Source organism: Vanacampus margaritifer, chromosome 2 (assembly GCF_051991255.1).
Source record: "Vanacampus margaritifer isolate UIUO_Vmar chromosome 2, RoL_Vmar_1.0, whole genome shotgun sequence".
Taxonomy (NCBI): Eukaryota; Metazoa; Chordata; class Actinopteri; order Syngnathiformes; family Syngnathidae; genus Vanacampus; species Vanacampus margaritifer.
In genome coordinates this window covers 31,565,044-31,579,362 of record NC_135433.1, presented here as the reverse complement: position 1 = coordinate 31,579,362, position 14,319 = coordinate 31,565,044, and the positions used below count along the sequence as shown (strand labels likewise).

The 14,319-nt window shown below is 38.6% G+C and overlaps 1 long non-coding RNA gene across 1 annotated transcript; it reads left to right on the top strand.

The window, feature by feature from the left end:
* The first annotated feature begins 478 nt into the window (after positions 1 to 478).
* LOC144042851 (uncharacterized) lies at positions 479 to 12,794 on the top strand. Its single transcript, XR_013290994.1, has 3 exons — positions 479 to 619; positions 12,558 to 12,632; positions 12,721 to 12,794. It is a non-coding gene; the product is annotated as an uncharacterized LOC144042851 (long non-coding RNA).
* The last annotated feature ends 1,525 nt before the right edge of the window (positions 12,795 to 14,319 follow it).

The following is a 14,319-nucleotide window of genomic DNA, read 5'->3' as shown; positions in this document are numbered from 1 at the left end:
TAGAAAAAATATATATATATACTCTTGCAGTCAATGTTTACATCATTAATATGACACTAAAAAAGAACCTAGTATTATTTCAATGTTTATATTCCTTTTGAGTCTCAGCTGGAATAACTTCCTGAAATGCAAAATGGGAGCAAATGACAACGGAAATGAGAAGGCTGGAGGAGAGGTGATTGGGGAGGGCTTGTTTTGCCACACTGGTCCTCCCTTCTGACATACACACTGAACACAAATATCATTCATTAACAGTAATATGCCATCTTAACACTGATGGATGGGGCGCAGGCCCGTCGCCCTCATGTGCCGCGCAGCCCCCAACACACACACACTTGTAAAACACACAGAGACAATTTAACGACAGACCTGCTGGGAAGCTGGGATAGCTGACTATCAGTCACACGCACACACTCACACACACACACACGCGCGGCCCAGCAAAGGGAGTAGAACATGCAGGAGCCTGGAGCTCAGGTGTCAAGCTTGCACGCGGCAAATGAAGAGATTTCCTCCAGCCGGTGAGCTTTGATGGCTCTATGATTTCGCCATCGCTCACTTGGCACTGCTTTGAGGGAACGAGGAGTCAAAGACAAAAAGCAACGGAACTACAGACACGGTGACTCAAAACGGACCATTTTGCAACCATAAGATATCCATTACAAGACCGTTTAAAAGTGTTTTCTTGGTTTTCTATGTGTTTTTGACAATCTGAATTATTTAAGGGTAGTGCCATTTTTTTGCCTGATAAATCCATAGATGTTCATGTGCAATACATTTTGCTGTATGAAAATGCCATTCGAGACAATATATTAAATTTAATTAAATACAAATGATTTTTAACTAGTCGTAGCATGATTTAATTATTTTCTAACAGAAACTAGTTATAATTTAGTCTATACAAGATGTCAATTTTTTTTACAAAAGTAGGCTGAGGTAGAGTGGTATGGCTATAACACTAAACATGACATCACAAACAACAACATTTGGTTATCTTGATCATGTGGACATCATAATGAGATCCAGTATTGTTGCTTTTGCAAAGATAATAATGCTCTAGTTGATCGAGGTTGTACTTTGCAGTGACTTGTTTTGTTTGTTTTTATTTGTTCATTTTTCCTTTCGGACAATCATAGAGACAATTTACAACATTCACTTTGCACATACAATTATACCCGAAAAGAAAAAAGGCTGACGGGATGAAGGCGAAGCTTATTAATTCCAGTTCCCAGAATGCAATAGGACGCAGATAATTAAAGTGGTAATTCATCACATATCTAGTTGTGTGGATCATCAAGTTGTTGATTGATGCAAAAGTTGTTGATTGATGCAAAAGTTCATCTTCCCAATAGTCTTTGCTGATCAAAACGTTGATTTGTTCTCTTGTTGATCAGTTTGGTCCAGTAGCTTTGGATAGCTAATGATAAATGGCAGCCCACATGAAGCCACACCCTTCATCTTCGTCTCGATTTCTGTTACTTATTATACAACTCCATTCATTAATCCAAGAGGTGTTTTTAATATTGTGCATGTTTCCAGATTTTTTTTTTTTGAAGTATCACCGGTGATCATTTCTGTAGTATTACAAACAGCTTGCAGAATAACAAAGCACATTTTGACACCAATGTATAGGCTACTCGAACCACAATAATAATTATATATATTGTTTGATCACTCTGACAGTGTTACAAAAAAAAAAGTGGTTCAGATAATGGATGGATGTTATTACTATATTTGTAACGCAGAATTTTTAGAACTCTTGTATTGTCCAATAAAGTGGTGGGAGTCCATATACAGTATATCAAGTATCTCAAACTTGCGGTCCGAGGGCCATTTGCGACCCACAGGATATTTTGCAGCCCGCTATTTGGCATCAAAGTTTAATATTAGTGAAGCCCCCATGTTTTGTGACGCACTGTGTGTGTGCGTCTGTTTTTTAGAAGTCACTTATTGTCTCCCATACTTGTAGCTCAGCTTTATGACAGCTTTCAGCGAAACGTAATTCTGAAGTGACACCAAATGGAAGACAAAGACATCCTATCGCCCACTCCCAGTCGTGTCTTTTTTAAAACCTGCCATGACGAGAAAGGTTCATGACCAGAAGTGCCAATTTTAAGAAAAGCAAGAGACAGGACTTTTTTGTTTTGTTTTCAGCAAAGGGACATCCGCCATGTCTTAAATTCGCAGAGAAACTTGCAGTGCCCAAGTAATCAGTTGTCATTCCTCAACTACAACAGCAAGGAGATGAGAGAGAGGACCGAGTTACCAGTCTAAGTCACATTCTGAAGAACCATTCATGTTCTGAACTGTTATTAATAAAGATTGGATTAGTTGTACTTGTTTGTAGTGATAGGCCGATTATTGGCAATGCCGCTTATCAGGGGAGATCGTCTGCAGTTTGATACATATCAGCATTGGCCACTTTTAAAAATCCAATGGCCGATCAATTTAGAAACTGGGTTATTTTTACCCGTGGGTGGTATTTTATTTTGAAATAGCCTGGTCAGAATCATCAAAAAGCCCAAAGTGGGTCATGGTAAGTTCCCTGCTGGCACCTCACCCAGATGACCTAGTAGTTGGGTTATGGATGCATTTTTTGTAATGATAATTAGTGATAAGTGAATTTCAATTACACTGAAATTTTGTGAAAACTTCATTTACTGTAGGAAACCTTTGGAAACTATTTATTTGTTGACATTTTCATTTAACTTTATAGGACATGCTGTTTAGCCTACAAGCTCTGCAGCACTTCTTGTCAGTTTTTTTTTAAAACAAATATGACTATTTTGTGAAATAAAGAAATAATAATAATCACGTTGCTAATAAACATGTCCTTAAAGGCATTTCAACAACGTAAAGTGTTGGGAATTTGTATTACTCAAAATTTTGAGGCCAAGAAATGTCGGCTCCAAATACAGACGCTCCCCACCTTACGAACGAGTTACGTTCCGGACGATCGTTCGTAAGGTGAATTTGTTCGTAAGTTGCTTCAGTGCTATATTTTGTATTATAATTTATGTTTAAAGCCTATATAAGTATATTGAAGGTTTATATAAGTATGTTTAAGGCTTGTACAAGTAACCTGCATTGGTTTGTACTGAAAAAAACTTTTAATAAAATGGAGAGAATACGTACAGTACTGTACTGTACTACGTATGTTAGAGAGAGAGAGCGAGAGACACACACACAGTATGTACATGTAGGTAATAAGATAAATAAAATGAAGTTTAACTTACTTTTGGAAGATGTACTCGATGCTTAAGGAGATGATGGAGGAGGAGGAAGAGGAGGATTTTATATCATGAGAGATTCTTCGTCGTCGCTGGAATCGGCTTCAAAAGTTATTTCCTGCTTCATGGGGACCGGCGTTTCTTCCTCCTCCTCCTCGACACGTTGCTGAGCCTCCAATGAGCTCTCACAGCGCCAATCGTCGGTATTAGCGGCGGAAAGAAGCACTACGCGCAATACAAAATCTAACTTACAGCATCTCTTTCCGAACATTTTTCGACATACTGTACGCGCAGACATGTTCGTATGTACCGTTGTTCGTAACTCGAATGTTCGTAAGTAGGGGAGCGTCTGTAGCAGTTATTGGCCTCTTGGACTACTAATAATCAGAATCATTATTGACCCCAGAAAAAAAAAGAACAAAATACTGGTCTGTCACTACTTTTTTGGATTCTTGAACCTCTTTTTTTGTGGAACACTTGCTGTGGCTCAAACACACCCTATATCTGGTCCGGTGGCATTTGATTGCAAAATTAGTCAAAACTAAAATGCCTATGTCTTTATTTTCATTAGTGGAGCTTATTTTTTATTTTTTTTATTTTTTTACTTTCCATAAAAGAAACAAAAATCTACATTGTGGTCATTCTTCAAAAGACTTGTATGAATACATTTGTGCGCATAAACTGTCATCCACACTTAATGCGGTTTTATATTTTTTTTTAATTATCAAAAACAAATGCATATGTAGTCTGAATTAATGAATTAACGACAGGTCTAAAATAATGGAAAGCAGTTTTCTTAAACCGTCTAACCATTTAATTACTTCTCTGACAATAAACATATTGCAATACATACAATGTATATTCCTATAATCCAAATGCTATATGTTCTTCTGATCGTAATGTGATGCTTGTCTTATCATCATTATGTAATAGCAAAATAAATAGAACAGTGAATACATAAATTAATATTTGCCTGCCTTTACCCGGGTATATGCTAATAAGGTTAGAGGTCAGTTATTTCACTTTCCCTAATACATTTCCCCAATTTGACCTCTCGTTCAACACCCTTGTCACCTGCTGGCAATTCACATGATAATATTAAGAGATGAGACAGTGAGGGGTTGAGCGCGTGTCAGAGACAGAGAGAGAGGTAGATTCAAACGCTAATGTTAGGGAGAGGGATGGCAAGAAAGATGGTGGCTGCCACCGTTATGCTTCGATGACACCTCAATGTGCACTCGTCATTTGTGCACGTGTGCATGCGTGTGCAATAATATGAGAATAGATGTGAGTGACTGACCTCTCCTGCCCCTCTCATTTCCATTCAGCCATTTTAGTTGTTGTCAGAGTGAGCCTCCGGAGCCATTGCGGCTCAACTAGGGAGCACTTTGTCCTCATTAGAACGGTTCCGAACGGAAGCAAGAGAACAAAGCATGGTGAGTGTAAACGAGAAAAGCCATTTTTCATTGCATATTTAATTAGTTTGTACACTTTTACTGCTCTTGCCATGTGCATGAATTAAAAATTAACAAGGTTGTAATTTATGATGAGAAGATGAAAATACTAATACCCCCCCGCCCCCTTTCCCCCTTTTTGAAGTAATTCTTACTTTGCCAGGTATTAGATAGTAGAGCCAGTGATATGTGAGCTGCAATGAGCATTATCATTCAGAGCAAATGTCCGGATATATACGTCCATGCTGCCATACCCGCGTTATGGTTATGGATTAGGCGCATTCCATAAGTGCGGGATTGTGCTGTGAGCCAGGCAGAGATGTATTGGTCATATAAAAACTGCATCTGTGATGTAGTTAATCATTTATTCAGCTAACATCGTCATTCCCTTAACGCAGAGCAGCTCGACGGGAACAGTAAGACATATTTTCCCCCATAAAAACAATTCAGCTCTTTCTCATTTTTGTGCTTTTCTTAACCTCCCCTCCCACCTTGTTGCTGTTATTGAATTCCATTAGATACATTCCATATTCTGTTTCATTCATGCATCACTCCTGAGACTCTCTTTCTCTGTCTGTTATTGGTCACTTCTGTTCTTTCGTCTGTCTACGCTGTTTGGCAGTCCCAGTTTTACCGCAGTTGGAATGGGAACCACGACTGTAATGTTCTTGTCACAGAGTAAAAGGGGGCATTCCAGCATTTTCAGCAATTTTGGCATTTTAGACCTTTGACAAGATAAAGTGCAAAGAAGTGTGCCAGTAATTGCATGTGAAATTTCAGAGGATTGCAGTTGGTTGTAGTACTGTTGTAATATAATGAGGTACATTTCACTAGCCAACTTCGGTACACATTACTACAGAATACACTTTAAATATATTTTTCATCTTCAGTGGTCATCACAAGCCCCCTCTCCAAGTAGGACTCAAGTCAAGTCAACTTTTGAAGAAAAAAGAAAAATACGATGAATCATCTTGGAGTTTACCTTGAATTTCTTTGGAGGTTGTTCTGGGCTGTTTTGTTACTGCTTGTATTATCTGCCTCTTCAGTTTGTCATCAATTTTCCTCATGCAGCCGCGAGCAGACCAGTTGACTACATCCCGTGGAGCTTAAATTTCTGAATATGTGCAACAGAAGTCAGAGAAACATCAAGCTGCTTGGAAATTGTATTTTCGCCTTTCCCTTTAACGTGCTTGTCTGTCATTTTCTTCTTGTAGTTTTTCAACAACTCTTGCCTTCGCTTCCTCCTGCCTGTGACTCGACAGCATGCACGGACTTACATATGAATGGATTGTCAATGCTGCTTGTCGGTAGCGCATTGACCGACACTCCCTTCATGTGTCAGTCTGTGCGCGTCAAATTCGGCCTTCGGAGGCCTTGTGAATTTGGACACAGACCATGTCACCAGATAGCATTGCAATTATTTGCCACCTTTTCAATAGGCTGAATGACTGATTACAAGTTTGGTGGCACCTGTGATGCTAATCAGAGGACAAACCTAGAATGAACATGTCTGCATGGTCAAATTATTTTTAATCTTTTCTAAGGATACCATCATTTTTGTTCAGGCTGTTTTTTAAAATAATTTTATTGAACCACAATTTAATATAATTTAAAAACGATCTCTCATTTTCATTGTTTAAATTTCATTATTTAAATTTTTCCTTTCTTCTTTTACATTATAATTAGTATTATTATTATTATTTTTATGTGAGTATATGAAATGGTGGATGGATGGAACTGTATTTATATATTTGTTTTTTTGTCAGTCGTGTATGTGTGTGTGGGACTCAAGTAACTACTACCTCCTACCATTCATCTGACAAAATATTCATAACATCACAAAAATGTCAGGGTTGTTTCTTTACTTTCATATGGAGACTAGAAAACTTGAAAAGGTGAAGTGACATTCTAATTATATTTGAGCATCTCTGTATCGAACAATGGCTGTCCTATTTTGTCCTGTTTTCCCTTCAGGCTAAACACGGTCACTCCCAATGCAATACTGAAATTTATGAAAATCCTCTGTGTAATATTCAGCCAGTGCCAGGCTACCTGCTGTATATATTTATAATAGAAGCTTTATTAAATCATTTCAAAGTAGGATGATGGCATGATTACATTGAAGTGGGGAGAAGAGAAGTCTGGGGTGGGGGGCACGAAAAGGAAAAAGGAAGAAAAATCAATGCCATTCGGTAATTGCACATTACAGCATTATTTTGTGCATTGATGTTGATAATACATATGTTTACATTTGCCGTGATTAAAATCAATGCTGTAAAGTGAGTTATGACAGTCTGGCCTGATGGGACAGCTTTATGGCTGAGAGGGACTAATGAGGTGGTTGATGGGAAGGAAGCATCGTCTCTATTCTTCTCCACACAGAATCCTTCCTATAAGGGACTCGGAAACTGATGCAACACATATTTTCATTTGATTTCATAAAACCCTTCTGTTGGTAGTGAGTCAATATTGCCCCTGGTCTCACTTCAGGACTACTTGCTTAAAAGGCCATATGCGAAAGGACATAATTGTTGGTTACAAAAAGTTGGAAATTGTGAAGAAAAGTCAAGAAAATGTATCAACATTATCTGATTAATATTGTTATATCCACATTATCACTTCTACACATATAAGGATTTTTCAAATCTTAAGAGATGTATCATCTTTGGCAGACCCCACACATAAAGATAAAAGAATCCGGCATTTAACAGATTTGGTGGTATTGTGTGTGGAGTGCTCCCATAATCTCAACACAGCTCCCCATACACAGAAAGACTGTTTTCCACCACCGGTTAAAAATTCAGAAGATCACACGTGAAGATGACCAGACTCTTCAGGGTATGCCGGCAAGGAAATACTTGCTTTGAAAAATACTTCCTGTCATCATTGTTTTGTTTGTTTTTGAAGCTAGACCAACCAAAAATGTAAGGCCTTTGTGGAATACAAATTATAAGCAGGAAATGTATTAATCTAGGCAGGAAAACATGTTAGACGCTCACTAATACAAGCCATAAATGGGGATGACTTAAACACGTGCTAAATGTTGTGGGCAGGTTTAATTTTGCACACTGTGCACTTCACACAAGGAGAGGGAGCTACAATTGAATACTGTATGTGAAGACAAGTTCTCTGGAAACCACAGAGAGCCATCAGTGCTAATAGTCACATAAACGCCATCAGATTTACACACATTGCTGTAAATACATTGATGCCACGGCAGTGCTTTGGCCGGCCACTCCAAATGCTTTACTATATATTGTAAATGTCAGGCTTGAAGAGAAGGCAATGTATTTCCTGCTTACTTTTCACTTAGCTCTCTTGTAACAATTTCCCTGAAACATTTTCGTTTTTATTTAACTGCTCATTAAAAGGATGAAAGCACCATTAAGGCCAATGCAGATGGAAAACTGCCAAACGTCCTTGAGCATGGCACTCCCATATGTTAGACAACACACATATCTGATCCTAGCGACAATGCAATCACAAATGTGTTACAATAATGAACAGTGATTTCTGCAAATGTTCTCGAATGACTTTTTGTCATAATGCTCCCATCATTTACTGGGAGCAAACTAAACCAAACATAAATATTAATAATATTTATTATAGTTATATTTATAGATTTTATTATTTATTTTTATTACATATTGTATTTATCTGTATTTGTTGTTAGTAGTATTATTATATTTTGTTGATTACAAAATACAGAATTCAGATTCCTCTTGCAATTCAGGTTCTTATGCGGCAACAAATTTATTTTGCCCCGTGTCATTGACACCCATGCATTTTAGAGTCATAAATTTGCGTCTTGAAAAAATATCTTGTTAAACAATTAGGGTGACCAGATTTCCAAAATTAAAAAGTGGGACACTACAATTTTGCTAAAAATCTAATATACAATAAATGGTCACCAGGAACTATTTATAACAAATTTAATTGATAATCAATCTGGTGATAAGTGGTTGTGCGGTTTCTTTACCTCATGCTAAATCATTAAAGATTCTATGATTTTGCTATAATGTTTTCAATCTAAATGTTTTTATTAACATGGCAGCCCTCCGAAAATGTCATTGAGATTCTCTTTTGTCCTGGTCTTTGCTTGTATGTTTGTACATGTGTAATCTAACCTCCCCAACCAGATTCTACCGCCAATATAAATTGGGAACGGGGATGTGTATGTGCTCCCGCGTATGTGTGTGACTCTGCAGCAAAGCAGCAGATCGTTGCGATGTGCAGTCCACGGGGACAGTGAAATATAGCCACAATTAGCCTTGGACACAGTTCAATGATGATAGAGAGGCTCGGCACCCCTTAGACCATGATTAAAAGGCCCGCCCAGCCCACCGCTGATAGAGACAACCGATCTCACATCATTAGCGCACGTTGGCCACCGACTATCACAGCAGTACTTCATCCGGTTCTGGTTTGTGATGGCTTCTCTTCATTTATCACTCATCAATCTTTGCTGGAATACTTTATACGGGGCTCTTTTGTATGATGTCAGATGCTATTATTACTTTAAAAACATGATTCAATTACTTCAATGAGTCAAGATTAAACTATTTCAGCACTTACTGTATAACAGAACTCGTATTTAACAAGACACACCTGTTCAACTTGAATATAAATTTTTCTCCTCGGTCCACAAAACAAAAAAAAAACTTTCGATAAACTACTGCTGAAGAAAAATAATAATAATAATTTGCCAAACTGCAAGGAAGATTATTGTGTGACTTCACCTCTCTGGTGATAGTCCATTCTCCTTTATCATTATAGTCGATTTCCTGCACTAATCAGCCAAGACAGATGCTTTTACCAGTGGTGCAGTCCAGGGTATGCGCCGGTATACCCATTTCTTTTTCAGTCAGTTTTGCATCTCCCCACTTCTTAATCCTCAATTTTGCGTCTACCCACTTCTGAATCCTCATGATGCGCAGTTTTTGCGCACCATTAAAGGTATGAGGACTGATGCGCCAATCAGAGAATGAGTAGGGCGGTTCATGCCGAGGAATGCGTGGGTGCCAATGCGACGCCAGTTGATAGACAGGTCGCTCCGTCTCCTGCGCGAAGATCGTAAATGAGAGCAAGGCAGAAATAAATAAACGTCTTTCCAGTGAGTGACGGCATGTAGGCTATCCGAACATACTGTACATACGATAAAAACATAATTCACAGGTAGCCTAACCCCGGGATTACACCGCATGCATGTGCGTTGCATCTCCGCTCCGGCGCCGCAGCCGATTCGTGTGCATTCTATCAGCTTGTTCAACCAGCCGCATATGCACTGCGCGTCGACTGCGGACCAGCTGCGCCTATTTTTGCCGGACGACGATTACACCGCATGCGTGTGCGTTGCGGCTCTGCTCCGCTCCGACGGCGGAGCCGATTCGTTTCCATTCTATCAGCTTGTTCAAATTACACCGGCTGCGTATGCGATGTGCATCGACTGAATCCCGGGGTAAGTTTTAAAGTTGTTTCCAATTAAATCATTGTTTTAAACTACTAGCAATATCACTGTACAAAGGAGGATTTTGTCGCCAATACATTATAGTTAAACTAAGCATTTCGGCTAGGCTAATGTTATTTAATGTAACTTTGTCCTAACGTTAGCAATTTAGCCCTAAACTAACTAGATTACGATAGTGTAGGGCAGTGGTTCTCAACCTATTTTCAGTGATGTACCCCTGCGAAATATTTTTTTTTAGCCTCGTACCCCCAACCAGAGCAAAGCATTTTGGATGAACAAAACAAAACAGTGCTAAGCCATCATGTGGCTGATTTTAATTTCAGAACTGGTTTTAATTTGGACCACAGTCCCACTACGTATCGGTAAAAAAAAAAAGTAAAAAAAAAAAGTAATTATCTTAACTCTTTTACTTCCAAAAACGTTAAATGACGTTTAGTAAAAACCTATGGAGGAGCGCCAAAGACGTTAAAAGACGTTCCCCAAGTTTTTTTGGTTTTTTTTGGAAACGGGTGGAGGAAAGCCTTGGCCAGCTGTGCTGAAAGTATCAAGCAGATCTAGTTAGTATAATGCCTATTTTTGGCCCCTACATGGCAGCGATGACTCTCTTTGGACAAGATTGGGTAAGCGTCAGTAGAAGACGTGAGGCGGAGCTAGAGTGTTGAGGGGACAATGGCTGAGGAAGCCATAATGGCGACCGGTTGCAAGCAGCTCACGGCTGAGCATTTTTTTCAAAGACGAAAAGCATCGACCAATGCTAAAGAGCACATTGATGACGACAATGATGAGGATGGTGACTCCGAGGTTGACGCCGAAGTTGGAAGCGTTGACTCGGCTGCTATGATCACGTCATAAAGCCTCACCGGCTAGCGATGCTAATGCCGGAAAACGCGGAGCACAACCGAGCACGCTCAGGCGGAGGTTCAATCGGACGACGAAGAGTGCCCCAATGCATATTCATCGGAGGAGTGGGTACAGTCTGATCATGGAGAAGACACTGGTTATGGACTACGATGCCACCATGAATGGAGCGGATAAGATAGATCTACCACCCGGTATAGGAACTGAAGGACATGAAGAAGCCAGACGTAACACCACCGTAACGTCACCGTATCATGATCCTGAGAGTAGACTTGATGGCAACATGGCCAAACACACACTGCAGTATACAGTATACTTGCTATTTTCCGGAAAAAAAGCCAGCAAGAAAGTGTAGCGTCTGCACGCTAAGGGGCCATCGCAGTGAAACTAATCTGTTGTGCAAATCCTGCTGCGTCTCCTTGCACGCAGGGGAGTGTTACAAAAAGAAAAACTGTATTTGAAACATCCACACAATTGTAAATAGTACCACGGTTGCACACATTTGTAAATAGTTTGCCAAATTGTTTTGTCAAATTGTTACACTGTTGAATGGAAATAAACGTGTTTTGCTATCAAAAAACACTTCTTCATTGTTGGCGGTAGTGTTTTACAGAAGTAAAGCACTGTTTAGGTGTTTGTGGCATCATTCATGAAAAAAAAAAAGGTCTCAAATTCACTAGAGTGCATGAAATAATATTGTTTCACAAAAAGCTTGATTTCTCAGTTTTTTTGTTTCAAAACAGAGCATTTGGGTGAAACTAACCATTTTCTGTTGTTGATTACTGAAAAACGGAATAAGGTAGAAACAAACTTTTTTTTCTGATGAAAGATTCTGTGGACCTTGAAAGATCAGTCAAAATGCTTAAATCGGCTAGACTGACGGCATCCCTTTTCTAAAAACGTCTGGCAGTCAAAGAGTTAATGGTAAATAAATAATTGTGCAATAATTATCAACAAAACGTGTCTTCCTTTGGGATCACGGTACAGGTTGGTTTTCAAAACAAATAATTTGGTTAACTTAAAATAAAAACAAAAACTGAAAAAAATCTAGATGTTTTTTTGCATGTATGCTACTTTTTAAATATATTTTAAAATCCCACGTACCCACAGGTACCCCGATATGAGAACCACTGATGTTGTACTGATTGTTTCAGTAATTGTATATATTGTATTAGCCTAGTTTGCAAAGACTGTTATGCCAGACTGCAACGTTAGATGAATGAAACTGTAATAAATGCCCAGAACATGTTTCATGTTTGCCTCACAATAAATAAATTGTACATTATAAAGTGCTCCTAATCCATTCATGATAATTTTATTATTGTGCTTGATTACAAATTATGGCTTTACCTTCACATGCCACCGTTTCTAAAACAGCATATTTTTCTAGAAGCAAAAAAAACAAGTACTGGTAAGTAAAATTTAGAGTATAACCACTTCTCCAGGGATCACTACACCACTGTCTTTTACGCTTCGGTTCAATTCTTTATTTTATTTTGGACAAGTGTTTTTCTTTGAAGTTTTTGGTTCATCTGTTTTGTTTTTTAGCTTCACATGTCTTGCATTGGACATCCTGCTGCTGACATGTTGCATTGCTGAAGGACCCAAGATCCAAGGACCAAGGTGTGACCCCTGTTCTTTCCTACAGCCAATGAAATTCCGCTGTACTGTTTGCTACTTAATTGCATTTTAGTGTCCTATGTGTTTACAGCACTGCAACAGCAATTCCTGGATTTGTCCAATTATAATCCTAAAACGAAACAAAATTAAAAACAATTTAAAAAAATATATATATATATATATATATATATATATATATATATATATATATATATATATATATATATATATATATATATATATATATATATATAAAAAGAGAGAGCAATGATGATGCCATGTCAAATCGGTAAAATTACCGAATGAACAATACTGAGCTCTCCAGAAAAAAAAAAGAAAAAAATCCTAAAACGGCATTATTTACAATATGGTCACAAGTCATGTTGTTGTTAAACTTAATCCAGTGACCACATTTACAACTGTGAGTGGGGAAAATCACTCCTTTAAAAAAAAAATGTAGAAAAAAAAACTGGAGAGGTTGATAGATGGAGGGGTGGTAATGAAATGGAGACATCAACGAGCATGAAGAGAAGAAGGGAGGGAGGGGAGTCTGGCATGGAAACATCCCAAAAGAGAGGGAGAACAAGAAGGAACATGAAGAGCGAGTGAGAGGGAATAAGAAGAATAGCCTCTCGCCTGTGTTCCATCAAGGGAGAAATTACACATTTACTAAGGTTTTTTCTTAAGACGACGGCCCTCATAGATCAAACCGCTTGGATGTACCAGCCAATTTTCAACATGAAATATAGACACCAGAAATCTATTACACCTGTGTTCTTTCCCTACTGCTCTCTGTCGCTCGTCCCCGCAAAGGCTGATGCATCTATATCACTGTTGCCTCTCCCTTCCCTTTGGCACCCCTCCCCACTCGGAGGACGTGTATCGAGCTCTGACATGTACATTATGTTATCCACCTGTGTGTCTGGCTGACAAATGGGAAACTCCATCATATTCTATAATTATATGACCTTTTCCTTGTGTTGTATTTCTCTTTTTAGTGCCCCCAATAATGAAAAGAATTAAAGATTTAAGTGCTTTGGTTGGATGGGGTAACATGTAATACTGGTTTAACTTTGGAAAATTATGATTATTGTACACATTCATCTGTAATATACAACATGTAGGAAAATTGTAGATACATTTTGCGGCATGTAAATGGATAAGCTGCCAACAGATGGGGTCAGCACCAAGTGCAAATACTTTTTTAATGTGGTTTAAGCCTTTATAAAATCTTGTTTTCCAAAATATTGTTCTTGTTCTGTTTGTTCTTTTAGTAATGTAAACATACACAAACCCATCATTACATTGTCCTGTCATTGACAGATGCTCACCTCTCGGCAAGTGCTTCCGCATTTTCGGCGAATGCTTTATAATGCGAAGCCACAAAAAAAACGACACGGCCTGAGCACCAAGTAAAGCAGGTTTACATCCTTCGATCCTTGTCGGTACATACAATCCTTCTCAGCCCATGTATTTTTACAAGACTTTGTGTCATAAAACACTTGCTGAAAATGCAGAAGCACTCGCCAAAAGGTGGGCATCCGTCAATGACGGGCCGAAGTAACGACGGTTTTGTTCATTTCGGCATATCTATCTATCTATCTGCAAACTCTCCATATATATGAAAAAAGCTTTGGCAGGGACGATAGGAGGCTAAAATCATGTACACTTCGCTGCATCATCCCCCCCA